The sequence below is a fragment of the Leptonychotes weddellii genome, chromosome 2, assembly GCF_054177405.1.
Source record: "Leptonychotes weddellii isolate Sample4059 chromosome 2, ASM5417740v2, whole genome shotgun sequence".
NCBI lineage: Eukaryota > Metazoa > Chordata > Mammalia > Carnivora > Phocidae > Leptonychotes > Leptonychotes weddellii.
In genome coordinates, this window is record NC_138370.1 from 140,817,913 (window position 1) to 140,835,868 (window position 17,956).

The following is a 17,956-nucleotide window of genomic DNA, read 5'->3' on the forward strand; positions in this document are numbered from 1 at the left end:
GGGAGGCCTCCGGGCGGCCCCGCGCGGCGTCTGTGCCTCGCGCGGCCCCGGGACGAGCTGGGCCGCCCGCCCTCCCGGGCCTCCGAGGACTGCTCTACCCCTCCGTTCTGGCCGCCGGGAGCAGCGGAGCTCCGGGCGGGCAAAGCTCGAGGGGACGCGGGGCGAGCGCAGCCCCAGCCGGGCCCGCAGGCCGGGCGCCGCCCCCGCCGCAACCACCCACACTCACCGCTCACCTCAGCGGGACTCCGGCGGGCGACGGGCGTGCGGCGCAGAGACCCGGACGGCGGCGCGACAAGGAGGCGGGGCCTATCCCGGGAAGTCGCCGGCCGGGGGCGGGGCGGCCCGGCCATTGGCGCGCGCCGTCCTCGGCCCGCCCAGGTCCTTCGGGCTCTTCCGTGGCTGGAGGACGAGCTAGGCCTGCGCGGAGCATCCTTCTCGGAAGCTCCGCAGTCCTGGCGCCTCCCCTTGGCCCTCGTGGTTCTGGTTCTCGCGGGCAAGGTGCCTTCCTCGGGGCCCCTCCTGGTGGTGGGGGGATGGGGGGGGCGGATTCCGGTCACTCTAGGGCTGGGCCACGACCCAGAGATTCCCTTTCCCACAACAGACAGTCCGGCATGTGTTTAGAGTTTGACCTGCTGAACCGTCAGCTCAAAGAGAAGGCAGACCTTGTCTCTGACCACGCGCACCCCGTGGCCCCTCCTAAATCGGAAAGGACCATTGTTCATTCATTAAGCCAGTTCAGTGAGTCGACCATCATCGGCAGGGGCTTGGGGAGCACCATAAACCTTCCCTAGGTGACAGACTCAAACCTGACAAGTGGAATAAAATCGGAGTATATGCTAAAATGACAACTTGTATTACAGTCCTAAGAATTTACCATCTGTTAACAAATTTAGTCTTCAAAGTATCTTTTATCAGCCCCACATTTTCTTTTAAAGACTTTATTTATTTATTTATCAGAGAGAGAGCAAGGGGCAGAGGCAGAGGGAGAAGCAGGCTCCCCTCTGAGCAGGGCCCTGGGATCCCAGGCCCCTGGGATCATGACCTGAGCCAAAGGCAGACACGTAACTGACTGAGCCACCCAGGCGTCCCATCAGCCCCACATTTTAAGTGGGGAAACAGACACGTGAAGTAACTTCCCAAGGTGACAGAGTAGCTAGCAGGTGGTGGATCCGGGATTTCAACCCCAAAAGTCTGAAAGTATAGCCCCTCAAAACACTATACCACACTGCCTCTCCCCAGATGTGTGGGGCGGGAAGGGAAAGAAATAGCATTTATATTTGACTGTCTGATCAAGATAGGCCATCTCCCAGGTGGTTGGGGGTCAACAGGCCCAAAGAACAGGAAAGCATTTGACCCCTGTTAGGACCCAAAAGCATAAATGGAATTTAAGGATGGAGGAGCAGAGTGGCCTGAGATGCGGGTGGATGGGGTCCAGACCAAGCCAGAGGCCCTGGTAGAGTGTGTATTTTATGCTAAGAACAATGCAAAGCTATTCAGGCAGTTTTGGGGAGAGGAAATGATAGAATCTGACGTAGGGTGTGGTTTGGGAGTCATTAAGATGATTTTGCTGAGGAGAAGAAATAGAGTAAATATTTATTAATAAATCCTGGAAGCCAGCCACTCACTACTTTGTAGATACTCATAAGATGAATGTAGAATGGGTTAAAGTGGCAGAGGAAACACCACTTTGCTGTCCCTTTACCTTTCTCAGAGTCTTCTAAACATGTCTCTAGTTTTGAATCTGTTCTTGTTGTAGTCCCTCTGGAGAGCTGACAGGTGTCCCCTTTCCTTCAGTTATGGCAATGAATGTGGACAAGGTGCATGGGAAGAGTCTCAGGACGCAGAAGTAAACATCAGCAAAGAGACTAATGAAGGAATTCAGCGGCGACCTAGTGGGCTTGGGAGTGGTTGTGCAGGATGCTTTCCTCCCAAACCAGGTGATAAACACTGGAAGAGGTTATGAAAGAATTACAATAGGGATTCACTTGAACTCAGGAGAAATCCACCTCAGTCTGAGGACTTCACACCTCTGGGCAAATGACAACCGCAGTTCATTTGAAATGGTAAAAACCATTTGTTTGGAGTAGAGGGAAAATGTCTTCTAAACTATTAAAAAAATAATTAAAATTAATACAGAGGTGATGGAGCAAAATTAACTCATTGTATAACCGCTTTTTGAGTTAAATTCAGGGTAATCTCTATTTGGTATGAAAAATGCTTATAATTCAATTTAAAGAAAATGGAATCAATTGACCTGATTATTTGAGAGAAATCTGTCCAGCCTGAGAAAATTTAGCTCGACCTAGAGTACCAGGGAGCCAGGTGGAAAAGCACAGGAGACCTGATGGGCAGGTACTGTCTTCATATTTCCCCAAACCCCCGCCTCTGTAAACAGGTACATCTCCCCTGAACCACCATTAAATAAATCCCGGCCCCTGGGCTCCAGGCTCCATTCCTGCCAGCTTCCCTCAGCCTCACAAGCTTTCCATTATTTGGGGGTATTTTTCCCTCTCTGTCTTGTCTCTCACTTCTCTCTGGCTCTCAGCTTCTCTATGTATATATACTCTATCGCTTTCAACCTGAATAAACTTTCCCTTCATCAAATGTGCCCCAGTCCCCAGATGTCACACCTTCCCCACCTTCCTAACAGACCTTCAGGAAGACCATGCCGACATAGGCCTCCATTGTCTCAGCCTGATTCAGCCCTCGGGTCAGTATAGTCTGGCTTTCCTCTTCCCCAATCCCCTGAAACTGCTCTCTGAGGCCACCGGCGACCTCTCAGTGACCAAATCCAATGCTCCTGAACTTCCCTAGCCTCTCTGTGGCATCGGACATAACTGACCACTCCCTCCTTGACTCCTCCTTCCCTCTGGTTTCTGAGTCTCCACTCATCCCTGCTTTTCCTCCTACACCTGTGGCCCTTCCTTCTTCCTCTTTTGTCCTCCCCTTTTAAGTGTTGGTTCTGATGACATTCTTTCTCAACTCTCTTCTCTTTTTACTCTCTACACTCTTGCTGACCAACTTCCCAGGAAAGACAATAATAAAAGTCCCCATTTATTGAGCATCAGACACTTTACACATGCCATCCCTAATTCCTAAGACAATTCTGCAAGGCAGATAACAAGACTATTATTAGTAACACTGAATGAGCACTTATGAACAGTCATAGAATTTAGTCTTTTACATAAAAATACCATTATCATCACTTTAGAGATCATAAACTGAGGCCAAGAAAATCTGAGTGGCTATCCCAGACTGCACAACTTATGGCAGAGCTAGGATGCAATGAAGGACTCCCAGCCTGCCTGCCTTCTCCCACCCCATACCCCCTCCCATGCAGAGGTGCTCCCTCAGCCTAAACTGCTCTCTCTGGCTTTAAGTACCAAATACCCACAAGTCCTGCACACATCCTCATCTGGAGGACCCAGAGATACCACAAAAATCAGCTTGTCTCAAGCACAGTTCATTCTCTTCTTCCAACCTCACACTTCTCTTCTGTGTCCTCTTGATGAATAACAATTCCTCAGCCCAAATGATGTCCTCTCTCTGCCTCCTCCTCCCATTCTCAGCATCCTGCCTCCTCACCTCCTTCTATTCAGTCAGTTCTTTCCGTAGACCATTCTGTGAGTCTTCCCTCTCCTCCCCACTCCCTGTTACTTTAGTTCTAGCTCACATCATCTACTTGCTGGCCCACAGCAACAGCCTCCACTCAGCCTCCCTGCCTCCATCGTCCCTCCCCTAGTACCCTTCCACACTGCTATCATCTCCATTGGAAATCCTTAAATGGCTCCTCACTACCACCAGGACCAAGACCAATTCCCTGTCTATCTTTCTACTTCCTCCCACCCCACACACCTATTATGATCTAGCCAGACTGAACTATTTGTAGTGCCCTGAATGCTCTGGCCAGCACTGTTCCATACAACTCTCTGTGATAATGAAACTGTTCTATAACGGTGCTGTCCAATATGGCAGCCACATGTGGCTAGTCAGTACTTGACATGTGACTAGTACAACGAAGGAACTGATTTTTAATTTTTATTTACCTTTAATTTAAATTTAAATAGTCATATGTGACCGGTAGATACCATATTGCAGAGCACAGCAATTTATATCTCAAAGTGTGAGCCAGCAGCATGCACCTCACCTGAAAGCTTGTTAGAAGTAAAGAATCTCGGGCCCCACCCCTGATCTGCTGAGTCATAACCTGCATTTCAACCAATGTGACTTGCATGCACATTGAATTTTCAAGAAGCACTGCTCAAAGAGCTCTTTCTTCCTTGCCTTTGCATGTTCCGATTTCCTTGTCTGGACTGCCTACCACCTCTCCTCCTTTGCTCCCTAACTCCTATTTATCCCTCAAGACTCAGCATCTACAAGCACAACATATTCTTAGTATGATTACCTGGAGAACAGGGTGGATGAGGAGGAGTGAGAAGGAGAAAGAAAATGTCTATGATAAAACCACATGTATCTTGTAATCCCAAGTATCTATATATCTGTATACTATATCTATATCCATATATATGTATATATATTATAGTCTGTGTGTCTTCATGCAAAGATGCTTACTGTTAATGGTGGTTCTTCAAGGTGGTGGGACTTCATATATTTATTCTCTTTTAAATATTTCTGAATCATCATTGTAAATTCTTTACAATGAGTCTATATTATTTATAATCAGAAAATAAAATAATCATCACTTTCATTACAGAAAATAAAGGAAAGCCTATTTTACCCTTCTGTAAATAGTTGTATGAACATGGTATCAGAACAAAGTAGAGTTGACATTTGAACAATGTGGGGGTTAGAGGCACTGACCCCGGCACAGTCAAAAATCCACAATAACTTTGGACTCCCCCAAAACTTACCTACTAATAGCCCCCTGTTGACTAGAAGCCTTACCAATAACATTAACAGTCCATTAACATACATTTTGTATGTTATGTGTTTAATACACTGTATTCTTAAAATAAAGCTAGAGAAAAAAGTGTTATTAAGAAAATCGCAAGGAAGAGAAAATAGATTCACAGTATTGTACTATATTTATCAAAAAAAAAAAAAAAATCGCAGCCCTGGGCAGTTCAAACCTGTGTTAGTCAAGGGACGACTGTATAGCACTTTTCAAAAAGTAGAGCTGACACCTCCCACAGTTAGGGACTCTCGTTGAATTAAGGGCCGGGAGCAGCCTGGGCACTGGCCACCACTGCCTGAAATTGGATGAAGAAAACAGCATGATCTCCCTTGTGATGCCTTTGGTGCTCTCTTTCATGTCTACCCCGGGTCCCGATAGACGTGATCCTACCACAGTGATGACAGTCTTCTCTCCATCCCCCATCTGGGTACCTCTCTATGGCTGCACACTGAAACGGGGGTCAGGTTAGACTCCTAGGTTAGGTTAGACACCCAGACTCATCAGAGGTAGCTGCAGAGACATTCGGACGCCTTGGATGGCATCTTAGTTGGCCCTCAGTATCAAGGATTTGCTCTATTAAGAACCGATGTTTTTGTATATTGGCTATTGCATTCCATTCTTTTCTAAGTTTTGGCAATTTTTTTTTTCTTCACTGAAGAAAGCGTGAGAGTTACCGATAGAGGCTATTTTAAATCCGTGGCAAAATGTGTTCTGCTGAGCTGTGGAATGCAATTTCTGCAAAGACTCAGTGGGCTCAGCTCTGGGAACCAGTGGGCTCCTTATAGGGTAGGGCCACAAAAAGCCACCAGCGCAAACACAAAACATTCCGCGCAGCAATTCATCTGCAAAAGCAGGGACTAGTGTGAAATTTGATTAAACAGCAAGGGTGAAGAAGGCTTTTTTGGAGAGAGAGCTACCTCTTTGGGGTATGATGTAAGCATTCATGCAGTTCTAAAGACAGCTCAGAACATTTACATTCTTTCTTTTAGAGCAAAGGTGGCTCATCTCAGCGAATGACAGTGTTTTAAATCAGCCTTTTTAACATGTGCAGTCATATCTGTAAGTCTGTACCCACCTGTCAATCTCCCTGCTGTCAGCACCCATCTGTCCATGTGGTGGGGGCACCAGAGATGTAATATGACTTGATACCAGGTGCAGCCAGACTTTGGGAGGCCTGAAGCTCAGCTGATTTTACTGGTCCTTCTTCCGAAGAAGAATGCAAAAACATCTTACTTTTGTGAATCTAACAAAAATATACAACCATGTGAACACACTGTAGAACCCCTCCTGGGCCTGGAACCTAAACTGGACTCCAGTAGCTGCATTATAAATCCGCCCATGCGGCTTGGATGCTTGGGGGAAAGGTACGCTCCGGCTCTCCTTCAGTAACATCCCCAGCACCGCGTAGCTAAGGAGAAAATTCCATGTTCGTATCAAAAAGCCTTCTTGCTGACTCATCAGAATAATGGCCAGCTTTCACTGCACGCCTATTACTATGTGCCAGGCGCTGTTCTAAGTTTTTGACATATATTGCCTCCTTGAAGCCTCATATGAATGCTGAGAAATATCTCATTTTATACATGTAGAAACTGAGACCCCAGACAGGTGATAACTTGCCCCAGAAGATGCACCAGCTGTGTACTGAAACCCAGGGAGAGACAGAAGATGGTTTCCAGCTTTTGAATTCCTGCCACAGTGCTCTATCTGCCTGACTCTAGGACTGGTGGAAGAGGGCAGGGCCTAGGTCACCATGCTGAGACCCACCATGGGACCCTGGCTCTAGGAAGAACTTGGTAAGAATGGGCAGGACTATAAGTGACCACATAGGTCACTAGAAAATGGACCCAGTTACCAGAACTGGGCAGAAGGTCTCAGCCAGGTTTGGAGGGCAGGTGTGGAGAAGCTTGGTTTTGAGCCCCAGGAATGTCACCTATATAGAATGAGATTGGTTTTAGAGACTCAGAAATGATGGGTCGACCTACAGAAAGGTTCCCTGAGAGCCACAACCTCAAACATAAAAATGGTCGATTGCTAGGGGCACCTGGGTGGCTCAGTCAGTGAGGCATCCGACTCTTGCTTTTGGCTCAGGGTCGTGATCTCAGGGTAGTAAAATCAAGCCCTGCATTGGGCTCTGTGCTCAGTGGGATTCTGCTTGGGATTCTCTTCCTCTCCCTCTGCTCCTCCCCCTGCTCTCTCTCTCTCTCTCAATTAAATAAATAAAATCTTTAAAAAAAAAAGACAAAAATCTATTTAAAAAAAAAAGAAGGTCAATTGCCGGCCCTCGCTGAACAGCCACCAAGCCCTCTGGATAAAAATGCTGCTGGGAATGATCAGGCAACAGTCTGATACTGCTTTTCTCCACCCTGTTTGAGATGGAACATATTTCACATGGTCTTTTTTCCCATCTTGCACACAAACACATTAATCTCAGACCATCTCTGAAGCCACTTTTTTTTTTTTCCAATATAGGAATGTCCTAATGATGCACTGAAGCCCTCTGAGTCTTGCCCTCTTTCCCTTCCTCACGTTTTGTGGTAAACCCAGCTCGTTCACAGGTGATAAATGTCAGAAGGGAGCCAGACACCCATGCACAGAGGAAGAAGGAAGCAGTACGTGTTAAAAGTGAAACGGTGTTAACCAAGTCCTTGAAAGCAACTCGTAATATAATTGTTTGTAATATTTTTTTGTATTTGTTTTTGTGTTTGCTTATTTATAATTTATTGTTTATTTATTGTTTATACCCCCATTTTAGTCCAAAGAGGACTTAAATGTAGTCTATAAGAATACATTGCAATGAGTTTTAAGAAAACAGTGAGGAAATTGGAGCACAGTGGCTGGTACACAAAATATAACCCAGGAGGCTCTATACACTTGCTGGAAGAAGGCCAAAAATCTTGCTCTGAGCTGCCTGGCAGTTGATGCAAAAATCAGGAAATAGAAACCGATCAGACGCTCAAGAGAAACACACATATTCCTGAAAGAAATTCCTCCATGGATCTTCATAAAGAGGGCACTGCCCACCAACCTCCTCAGTATCAATATCCTGAAAAGAATCTCTCAAATGTTTACGTGTCCAAGATTTTTAATGTCCAGGTAGAATGTTTCCTAGTCAATGTTTTTTCCAAATCCTAATTATCATGTGGCAAGAGGGTTATCAGTCAGGCCAGATGACATTAGAGAAGAACATGGGATTCTGATTTTGAAGCAGATAGGTCACCCTCCCCTGTCATACTGAAATCAGTATTTGAAGACAGATGCAATGCTCCCATAAGAAAGATGTGATAATTTGGGTGAATTCCCCGGTCAAAGATTCAGCATGAAGTGTTATATATATATATAATATTATATGATATATGTAATATTAAGTTATATACGTGTGTGTGTATACAGTCACAGATCTTTAAGGCAAGTAAATGTCCCTAGTAAAAAAAAAAAAAATGATTATAAGAGTAAAATTCAGTTCTGAAGCAACAGATCACCACAGGAAGTCCTACACAATAAAATGTTGAGCCCCATATATTAGACACAAATGTATTTTGATGTGAAATTAATTTGTTGCTTAAAGTATCAAGTGCATATTTAGTTAACAATAATTTCATCCTCTTAGAATTTCAAGAGGCTTTTGAGGAGAGACTTTGAATAGGTTTTTTCTTTTTTAAAATGACCGAGGAACTTTGAGCCCAGTGTGTTTCTATTTTGTCCATTTCATTTCTCTGAATTCAAGGGAAGTATTCAAAATTCCCCCTCTGGCCTTTTCCTGCTGAAAAGCTCAAAACTAAAGACCTACCTCTAATATTTGCCTTTCAATCTCATCCTAACACTTGCAGTGTTTAAGCATACAAACTGAACTGAAATTTTTGGAATCAAAACAAAGGAAGATAATTTAGAGTTCCTTTTATTCTTAACTTTTACCATGAAAATATCCAACTATGCACAAAGATAAAATTCAACACATCCCTGTGTATTTCTTTTTCAGCCACAACTATCAACTAAAAACATTCAGTTTGCAGACTATTTTGTCAAATTATTTTAAAGAAAACCCAGATATCATATTATTTCACCCCTAAATATTTCAGTATTCATCTCAAAAGAAAAGATATAATCATACCTAACAATGCCAGTATGATTGCTAAGAAAAGAGACAATAATTCCAATCCATATTCAACTTCTCCCATTGCCTGAAATTGTGTATTTTACACTTTGGATCAAGATCCAAACAAGGTCTACTCACTGTATTTGGTTATATTTCCCATTTCTTTTAAGCCTCTTTTAGTCAAGAAAAAAATGCCCCCCCGTTTTTTTCCAACACTTTTGTCAAATGACTAAACCCAAACAATTGAGTAACAAGTTTAATGTCCTCTCTTCAAGGGAAGACAGCCCATGGATTGGGGGAGTACAATGCCACTCAAGCAGTGGGTGTATGTTGGGTGTATGTTGGTGTAAGCTTGCTTTAACAGGTGCCTCCTGCATGTACAGGTTGACCTAGGTTTCGATTCGTGACGAGAGCCAGGCCACTGGGGTGGCCTCCATTCTGTGAGTCCTGATATGGGAATTAACTTTATCAACTTCAAATTTTCTATTAACAGTGTTTGAGATACAATTCAGATACCATAACATTCACTCTTTTAAGGCACACAATTCAGTCGGTTTTAGTATATTCATAGACTTGGGCAATCATCATCGTTATCTAATTCAAGAGCATTTTCATCACTCCAAGATGAAATTGATCTATTAGCAGTCACTCCCCCACCTGCCTCCCATGTCTTCTGGCAGTCACTAATCTACTTCCTGTCCCTATGGATTTGCCTATTTAGGACATTCACGTTAATGGAATAACACAACATGTGGTCTTTGGTGTCTGGCTTTTTTTTACTTAGCATAATGTTTTCAAGGCCCGACGGAGAAGAGTAGTGCTATGCAATGCTGGACTCCTTCATTCCTTTTGATGGCTGAATAATATGGCATTGATTGGATATAACACATTTTTTAATTTATCAGCTGATGGATATGCCATTGACTTTTTGAAGAAACCAGGCCCAGTTATCTTGCAGAGTGTTCCACATGCTGGCTGAGTGCTTCCTCCTGATGCTGGTTCACTTGTTGTTCTATCCTGTTTTTCTCATAGACTTGAGAGAAACGCCCATTCTTGAAAACTTGGCTGTCAAATTGTGTGTGGAAGAACCACCTGGCACTCTCGCCTCAGGAGCAGAAATCTAGGCCCTATCAGCAGAGAGTCTGACTTAGTAGAGTTGACAGGGGGCCCAGGAATCTGTATTTTTAACACACCAGGTGTTTCGGCTGAGGGTATTACCAGAACCCATTCTGAGAAACTCTGCTGGGTGTCCTTCGAACATGACTTCAGTGGCACTTGACATTTCACAGGAAATCCGTAAAAGCAAAGGTCGGTCATTGGCTGAGACGTTTTAAAAATAAAGTTGGAAATACTATAGAATTACTCAGAACAGCCTAGGTTAATATCCTAGCCGATGTCTGGTGGGTTGGAGATAGGCATTTGAAGGAGTCCTGGCCAAGAGAATTGTGTTGTGGGTGTTAATTAGCTACCCTGGAGTGAGGGAAGCTGCCAGATTTAGCTTTAAAGGCAGGGAGAGCAAAATTAAAGGACTGCACGGATCTTTACAGTATTGAGCTCAAAATTTACAAGTGTGCCCAGATCATTAATTAGAGGACTTTTTGATTCAGGAAATTTTAATTCTTAATCTGAAGCCATTTTTTTTTCGGTGACGAAGAGGAGGGTACATTGTATCTCCTCTGAGGGAGCTCTCCTCGTGCTCTAGAAATATGCTACCACAAAGCACAACCATTTTGCTTCAACACTTTTCATTATCTAGTGTATTTTACAACACCCAAAACTCCTGAGTGGGAAGAGTTGTTTTCCCTTAATTTAATGACGAGTTTTCTTTCACTTAATACATGAGTGATGCTTTTAAGGGTCTTTTAATGGTTCTCAAGCAGCCAAAGCAGCAAATGGAGTTCCATTTACCCTGTGTGTCTCATTAAGCTATTATAGAAGAGGGTAATGTGGCTGAGGAAAAACCACCGCTGCTTTTTTGGGGCATGAGCAGAAAAAAATGGATTTCTGGAGATGAAAACTGAGTTTGGACTTTCAAATGCCCTTCCAGGGCTGTTTCTAGGGGAGTTATCGTTCAAAAGGAATGTTAATTGCCAAGTAATAATAACCTCAGCTTCTTGACTTCTTAGCCTAAGGAGTGAGTGCCTACAGCAAAAGGTATTTTTTTTAAAACTCTTATTGTGGAAAATTTCAAGCATGCCCCCAAATAGGGAGAAGAATATTGTAAAGCTCCACGTACCCAACATCAAGCTTCAGCAATTAGCCATTTTTTGCCAATCTCCTTTCATCCACCTAAGTGGATTTAGTTTTGCTCAAGCATTTTCAGGGAAATTCCAGACATTGTGTCATTTCACTTGTAAAAATTTCAGTATGCATTTCTAATCAATAAAAACATTTTTGAACATAACTATGCCAGTACCACACCTAGCAATATTCTTCTTTCTCATCTAATACCAGGTCCATACTCAGATTTCCCTGATTGTCTCAGAGCAGTCTTTTTATGGTTAGCTTTTTTTTTTCTTTTTAAGAGAGAGAGAGAGGGTTGTGGCAGGAGGAGCAGAGGGAGAGGGAGAGAGAGAATCTTAAGCTGTTCACACCCAGCACGGAGCTTGACTCCAAGGGGGCTCAATCTCATGACCCTGAGATCATGACCTAAGCCAAAATCAAGAGTTGGTCGCTTAACTAACTGAGCCACCCAGGAGCCCTACAGTTAGCTCCTTCTATTCAGAATCCAAACGTGATGGTTATGTCTTTAAGTCTCTTTTATTCTAGAACAATCCTCTTACTCACCTGACCACTGATTTGTTATAGAAATTGGGTCATTTGTCCTGGTAAATGACCTACATTCTGGATTTGTCTTCTTGCTTCCCTTTGGTGTCATTTAACTTGGTTCTTTATTTTCTATAAATGGGCTTGATGAGATTTGAATTGAATGAACGAGAAAACTTCATACTTCCTAGTGCATCACATCATGAGGCACATAATGGCATGACTGTGCCATTTTTCTAGGCTTCCTTAGTGGGTCCAGTTGGTGTCCATGTGAGCCTGCCATTACAAAGTTAGCCATCATCCTTTACTAAATGTCTTCAGCTTCCACTTATGTTCATTCCTTATATTCTTTATACCATTAATAGCTAAAAATAGTAATTAGAAATTCTTTAAAAATCATTTCTTTTGCATTTATTAGCTGGACTTCTATAAAGAACAACTTTCCCTGGGGGCGCCTGGGTGGCTCAGTCAGTTAAGCATCTGCCTGTGGCTCAGGTCATGATCCCAGGGTCCTGGAATCGAGCCCCGTGTCAGGCTCTCTGCTCAGAGGGGAGTCTGCTTCACCCTCTCCTTCTCCCCTTGCTTGTACGCTCTCTCTCTCTTTCAAATAAATTAATAAAATCTTAAAAAAAAAGAAAAAAAAAAAAACTTCCCCTCAAACACGATTTGGTTATCCCCAAAACAGTTCATACAGGAAAGGCAGGATAAATTCTTTTTCTTTTCCTTTATTTTTCAAATTGCAGAGTAATACAACCTCTAACAATGACAGGGAGGTCTCATATCATTATGAATCCAGGACGTTTATATGTTTTACATTTCATCAAAAGTAAGTTTTTAAGTTGTTGCTGGAGATGGAATTGTGAAATGTTGGCATCAGCCTTCTGAGATAGCAAATTTCCTAAGGTATAGCCATGGGCCATACATTCATCAGAATCCCCTGGAACATTGGTTAATACATAAATTCCTGGATTCCTACCAAGACCTATGGGGTCAAGTCTTTGGGAATAAGCCCTGGAATCTGCATGCCTCAGAAACTCCCTCCAGAGATTTCTCAAGCAGCTATGGAATTGATAGCCTTTTGGGACCACCTCATCAGAGCTCAGGGACAAAGCATCAGGTGGGTTACATATCTAAGCAGTTACTCCAAAATAAGAGCATGAGATTAACCAATGACAATTCAAGAGAAGGGCGGGTGGGTAAACTAGGTCCTTCAAGGGGCACCTGGGAGGCTCAGTTGGTTAGGCGTCCACTTTGGGCTCAGGTCATGATCTCAGGGTCCTGGGATTGAGCCCCACGTGGGGCTCCCTGCTCAGCGGGGAGTCTGCTTCTCCCTCTCCCTCTGCCTGCCGCTCCCCCTGCTCTCTCTCTCTCTGTCAAATAAATAATAACATCTTTAAAAAACAAACAAACACCTAGGTCCTTCAAGAGGGGCCCAGCAGACGAGAGTAACACTATATACACGGCGAGCCTCCCTGCAGTGCTATACCGTGGTTGAGACGACCGAGGTTCTGACGACTCCTTGTTATTAGAATCCTGGGAAACTTTTACAACCCTAAATCCTGTACCGTGTGGTTCAACATGGCACTGAACTAATTTCTCCTGTGGATTCCCACGAACCACTGCTGTTCACATCCACAGCCTCAGATCCCACACAGCTGCGGTTCACTGGGCCCCAGAGACTCCCACTGCATGATTTGTGTCATCTGATCAGTTAATATGGTTCCCATTCCATTAGGACATGGAGTGCCATTTGTATTTTAAGTCTCAATTAGCACTGTTCTCATACGTTCTATTTTTGAATTGCTCATCTCCTCTAGGGAACTCACTTTCAGTATTTTATTAAAGTCCTCTAATGCCTGACATTTTAAGCCAAACATTTATTTAGTTGGTTTTCCATAAAAACGATGATCCATTTTTGTAATTTCGTTTGCCTTTATTTATGGAGTTTTAAATAGCACTGTCGAATGCACTGACATACAGGAGGAAAAAATACAGATGTTTGAAAGAAGAAACAAACTTGCCTATCTGTCGATTGAATCTTTTTTGCAGATGAGAGAAAGTCAGAGCCCATCACTCAGCATTTTTCTGCCCATGAACTTGGGAAGAGAGAATGGGAATCAGGGTCCTAGAGCACAACACAAATCCCAGATCTCTCTGAATGAAGGAAATCCCCAGTGTATGCCAGCGAAGCTCTGTATTGTTCCAGTATCCGGCCAACGGAAAGGGCGTGGCGGGGGCCACAGTTGAGCAATCGGGCAGGGAACCAGATGTGGAGATTCTTCCAGTTGTTGCCGTGTCTGGAATTGCTGCCTCCAGGCAGAAACCTGGGCTTGAGGCCATTTGATTAGGGCAGGGGTCATAAACTCCAATGCCTGTGGGGGCCAGGAAGGTAGCATAAAGGAGTGAAGAGGCCAGGATAGGAGACTGGTGAGTGAGGGAGACAGGTCTCCACTGAAGCAGGTTACTCGATTCAGTCTCTTCTGGCTGGGGCCAGGAATGTGGACCCTGAATGGCGAGAGCTTTTGACATTTCAAGAGAAGCCAACAACCTGAATTTGGATGTGAACTCACTAGGTTTCAAATGTTGGCATTAATTCAAATGGATTTTAAACATAGCGGATAATTAAACTAAACATGTCCATGGGCCACCATTTTGGGGCTTTTGATTTAGGGAATACTGCACTGTAAACTATGCCACAATGAAACAGAAAGAACTTTTATTTCCCAGATCAAGATGAGTAAAACTTAGAGTCTAAAGCCAGTTTGCTGATGCCATTAGCAGAGACTCAAGCCATAAACCTTACAGGGATAAGTTAGCTATATTATGGCCCCTAACCAGGGGCTAGAAGTTTGCAGTTGGGTTCCATTTGTCCAGAAGCTCTGGATGGATGCATATGGATCAGTGCAGAGTCAGAACTCAAAGTTTACGCTCTATTGATTATGGGTCAATGGTGACATCTTCCTACAAAAAAGCTATCACATTATGGAGCCAGCCCCCCTTCTCGAATCCTCAGAAGAAAACAGAGCTGAGTACTTATGTGGATTGCTTTATGAAAACTCGAACGCTTGACATGCAGGAAAAGAAGAGAATAGGAATTTACACAGACTGCTTTTGTCTTTCTGAAGAGTGATAGCCAGATAACACATTCTGCTGGGATTAGATTTCAGTGTCAAGTTGTCTTCTAATTAATCAGAGAGAGAGAGCATGGCTATATAATTACAGAATATGGACTGTTCAAAAGAAACAATAGGTTCAAAATGGAGTCACTTATGTTAAGCCCAAAGGCCTTAATACCTTAATACTTACTGCAGTTTTGGCCTCTCCAATGAGTGGAATTTTAAACTCCTCAGTCTGGAATTTCCTGATCAGCACTAGTGAGGTAATCTGCTTAGGAACCCCCTGCTCTTCCCCCTGAGGGAAGGTCACCTTGCCTGAAACAATCCTTTTTTTTGTTTGTTTCTTTTTCAAATAACTCTCTTGTCCTGCCCTAGTTGTGCATATCCAAGTGCTCCATTTTCTATAGTCCCTTGGAACATCCTTCTATGGGATGCTGCCCCGGTTCATGAAACATTGAATAAATCCAGTGGGATGATTTAATTTACTCAGTTGAATTTTTGTTCTTTAACAGATTTGGTGGCAGTGGTGAATTGAAGAGAACTTCTGGCAGCTTTGGGAACGAGAAACACATGAGGCGTGGCACACATGCACCCTTCGCGTTCTCATCCTGTTCCCAAGGGTTCTTGGTAAGTTTTCAGTTCTGAGCTCCTTTCTCTTTGCTTTGAGCTCCTGATCTGACATTCCACACTTCCCTGTTTTTTTTTTTTTTTAAAGATTTTATTTATTTGACAGAGAAAGACACAGCGAGAGAGGGAACACAAACGGGGATTGGGAGAGGGAGAAGCAGACTCCCTGCCGAGCAGGGAGCCCGATGCGGGACTCGATCCAGGGACTCCAGGATCATGACCTGAGCCGAAGGCAGTCGCTTAACCAACTGAGCCACCCAGGCGCCCACACACTTCCCTGTTTGATTGGAAACCCCAGCCCTTGGTTCCATCCCCAGATCCCACACTGAGAACTGCTGGTGGCAGCTGTCTGGAATCAGTCTGCAGTTCTTTGGGGTCTGCTGGTTCAAATCTTTCCCCAGTTCCCAGATTCCATACAGTGTTGGTGGTTACTGACCAAAGTTGGACTGGGTCCAGGGTCAGACTGGGTCCAGTTTGGGCTAGACGGGGTCCAGTGGAATTGGAATATTACAGGTGAATATTACAGAAGGGCTAGTTGCTAATGGGAATCTCAGAAGTCAAAAAAGTTGGTGGGCACAAATGGAGTGCTTAAAGGGTGTTAGAGCATGCACCACCTCAAGAAGACTCCCATGATAGGCCCTCTTCGGTATTGGTTTGGCTCCAGGAAGTCCAAAGACCTAGCTAAATTAAGAAATGGGATCCTTTATATCCAAAGAGTTGAGCACACCACCTCCCGGCACTCCTGCTAATTTTATGTTTAAGAACTATAGTCCGGGGTGCCCGGATGGCTCAGTTGGTTAAGTGTCTGCCTTCCGCTGGGGTCATGATCCCAGACTCCTGGGATTGGGTCCCGCATCCGGCCCCTGCTCAGCGGGGAGTCTGCTTCTCCCTCTCCCTCTGCCCCTCCCCCTTCTCGTGTTCGCACTCTCTCAAATAAATAAATAAATAAAATCTTAAAAAATAAAAAAGAACTATAGTTCAGGAAGCTTCACATATCTAGCAAAATGGCAAATATTTACTGAAAATAACCTAGAATTACAATGGTCATTATGGGGAATATTCCGATTAGGCAAGATTACTCTTAGGAGCAATGGATCCAAAGTTGAACACACAGAATGGGATGCCTACTTTGATTGGTAGGCAGAAACTTTCAAAAGGCTTTAAGATTCCAATATAGCTTCATTAAAAGACTTGTTACAAAAGGCTAATAAAAAATTAAAGACATAAGAAGTACCTTAAACAAAAAAATAGTAAGACGGACGTGACCCCTACCGCTCCCCCCACCCCCGTCCTTTGTCTTTTTTTACTTGAGTACCCACATTTCACTAATGGTCTGTCTGAACTGCCCTTCCATTCTGAAGAGACCATGAGACAGTTTCCTTTTAAAATGAAACTTTGAGGTTGCAGGTGAACCTCCTCAGGTACCCTTTACACCTTGGCCAAAGACAGAACTAAGGGTCACAGTTAAAGAATGCCCTACAATTAGGGAGGAACCCAAACATTTTTTGAAGAACTTAGAGTCATTATCAGGGTCTGTGACCCCAGGCTACCTGTTCTCTATCAGCTTGTAGAGATGTTGGTATGACCTGGTGAAGCCCAAAACTGGATGCAGGAAGCAAGATGGCAAACCCCCAAAGATGATATTCGAGATCCTTGGCCTTCAACATCTCAGGAACCAGCAAAAGCTCACAAAATAGCAGCCAAACTTTCATATAAGCCACTCCTAGAGTCTTCCCTGCCTGTCCTTATTGCTCTATTATACAAACTCGCAAACAAAAAAAAGATGACTCTCTAGCAGACTTTAAAGCCTGTGTGTAGTCCTTTCTCTATGGCATTTGGGGTTCCACGCAATAAATAAGGTCACCCAGCCTGCTCTGGCTGCCCTCTTTGTACATGGATTATCTCCCGAGATTAGTGGATCAATAAAAAGGCAGAAAATAGGATGGGAGGCCACTAGTCTGACTGAACTCGTGACTATAGCTGAGCATTTTGAAAGGACCCTGGAGCAAGATTGCAAACAAAAATCTGCCAAGCTATTAGCTTTACAGCTCCAAGGGCAGAGACCCAAAGCAACACCTGGGCCTCCAGCCCTGCACCCTCCTAGGGGTCCATTAGCAAAACGCTGGTCCAAAGATCAAGGTCGCAGCTCTCATCAACTGGGGCACTGGAAAAGAGATTGTCCTAGGCAAATTCTTCTTTTTTTTAAATTTTATTTTAAAGATTTTATTCATTTATTTGAAAGAGAGAGAGGGCAAGCAGAGAGGGAGAGTGAGAGGGAGAAGCAGACTCCCTGCTGAGCAGAGAGCCTGACTCAGGACTCCATCCCAGGACCCCGAGACCATGACCTGAGCCAAAGGCAGGTAGATGTTCAATCGACTAAGCCACCGAAGCGCCCAGGCAAATTCTTTTTCTTTTTTTTTTTAAAGATTTTATTTATCT

The 17,956-nt window shown here is 44.0% G+C and overlaps 1 long non-coding RNA gene across 1 annotated transcript in view; it reads left to right on the forward strand.

The window, feature by feature from the left end:
• Nucleotides 1-17,956, forward strand: part of LOC115938343 (uncharacterized) — a 33,863-nt gene that overhangs the window by 10,246 nt on the left and 5,661 nt on the right. Inside the window, exon 2 of the long non-coding RNA XR_014143030.1 lies at nucleotides 15,403-15,517. This is a non-coding gene — a long non-coding RNA (uncharacterized LOC115938343). The remainder of the gene's footprint in view (nucleotides 1-15,402; nucleotides 15,518-17,956) is intronic.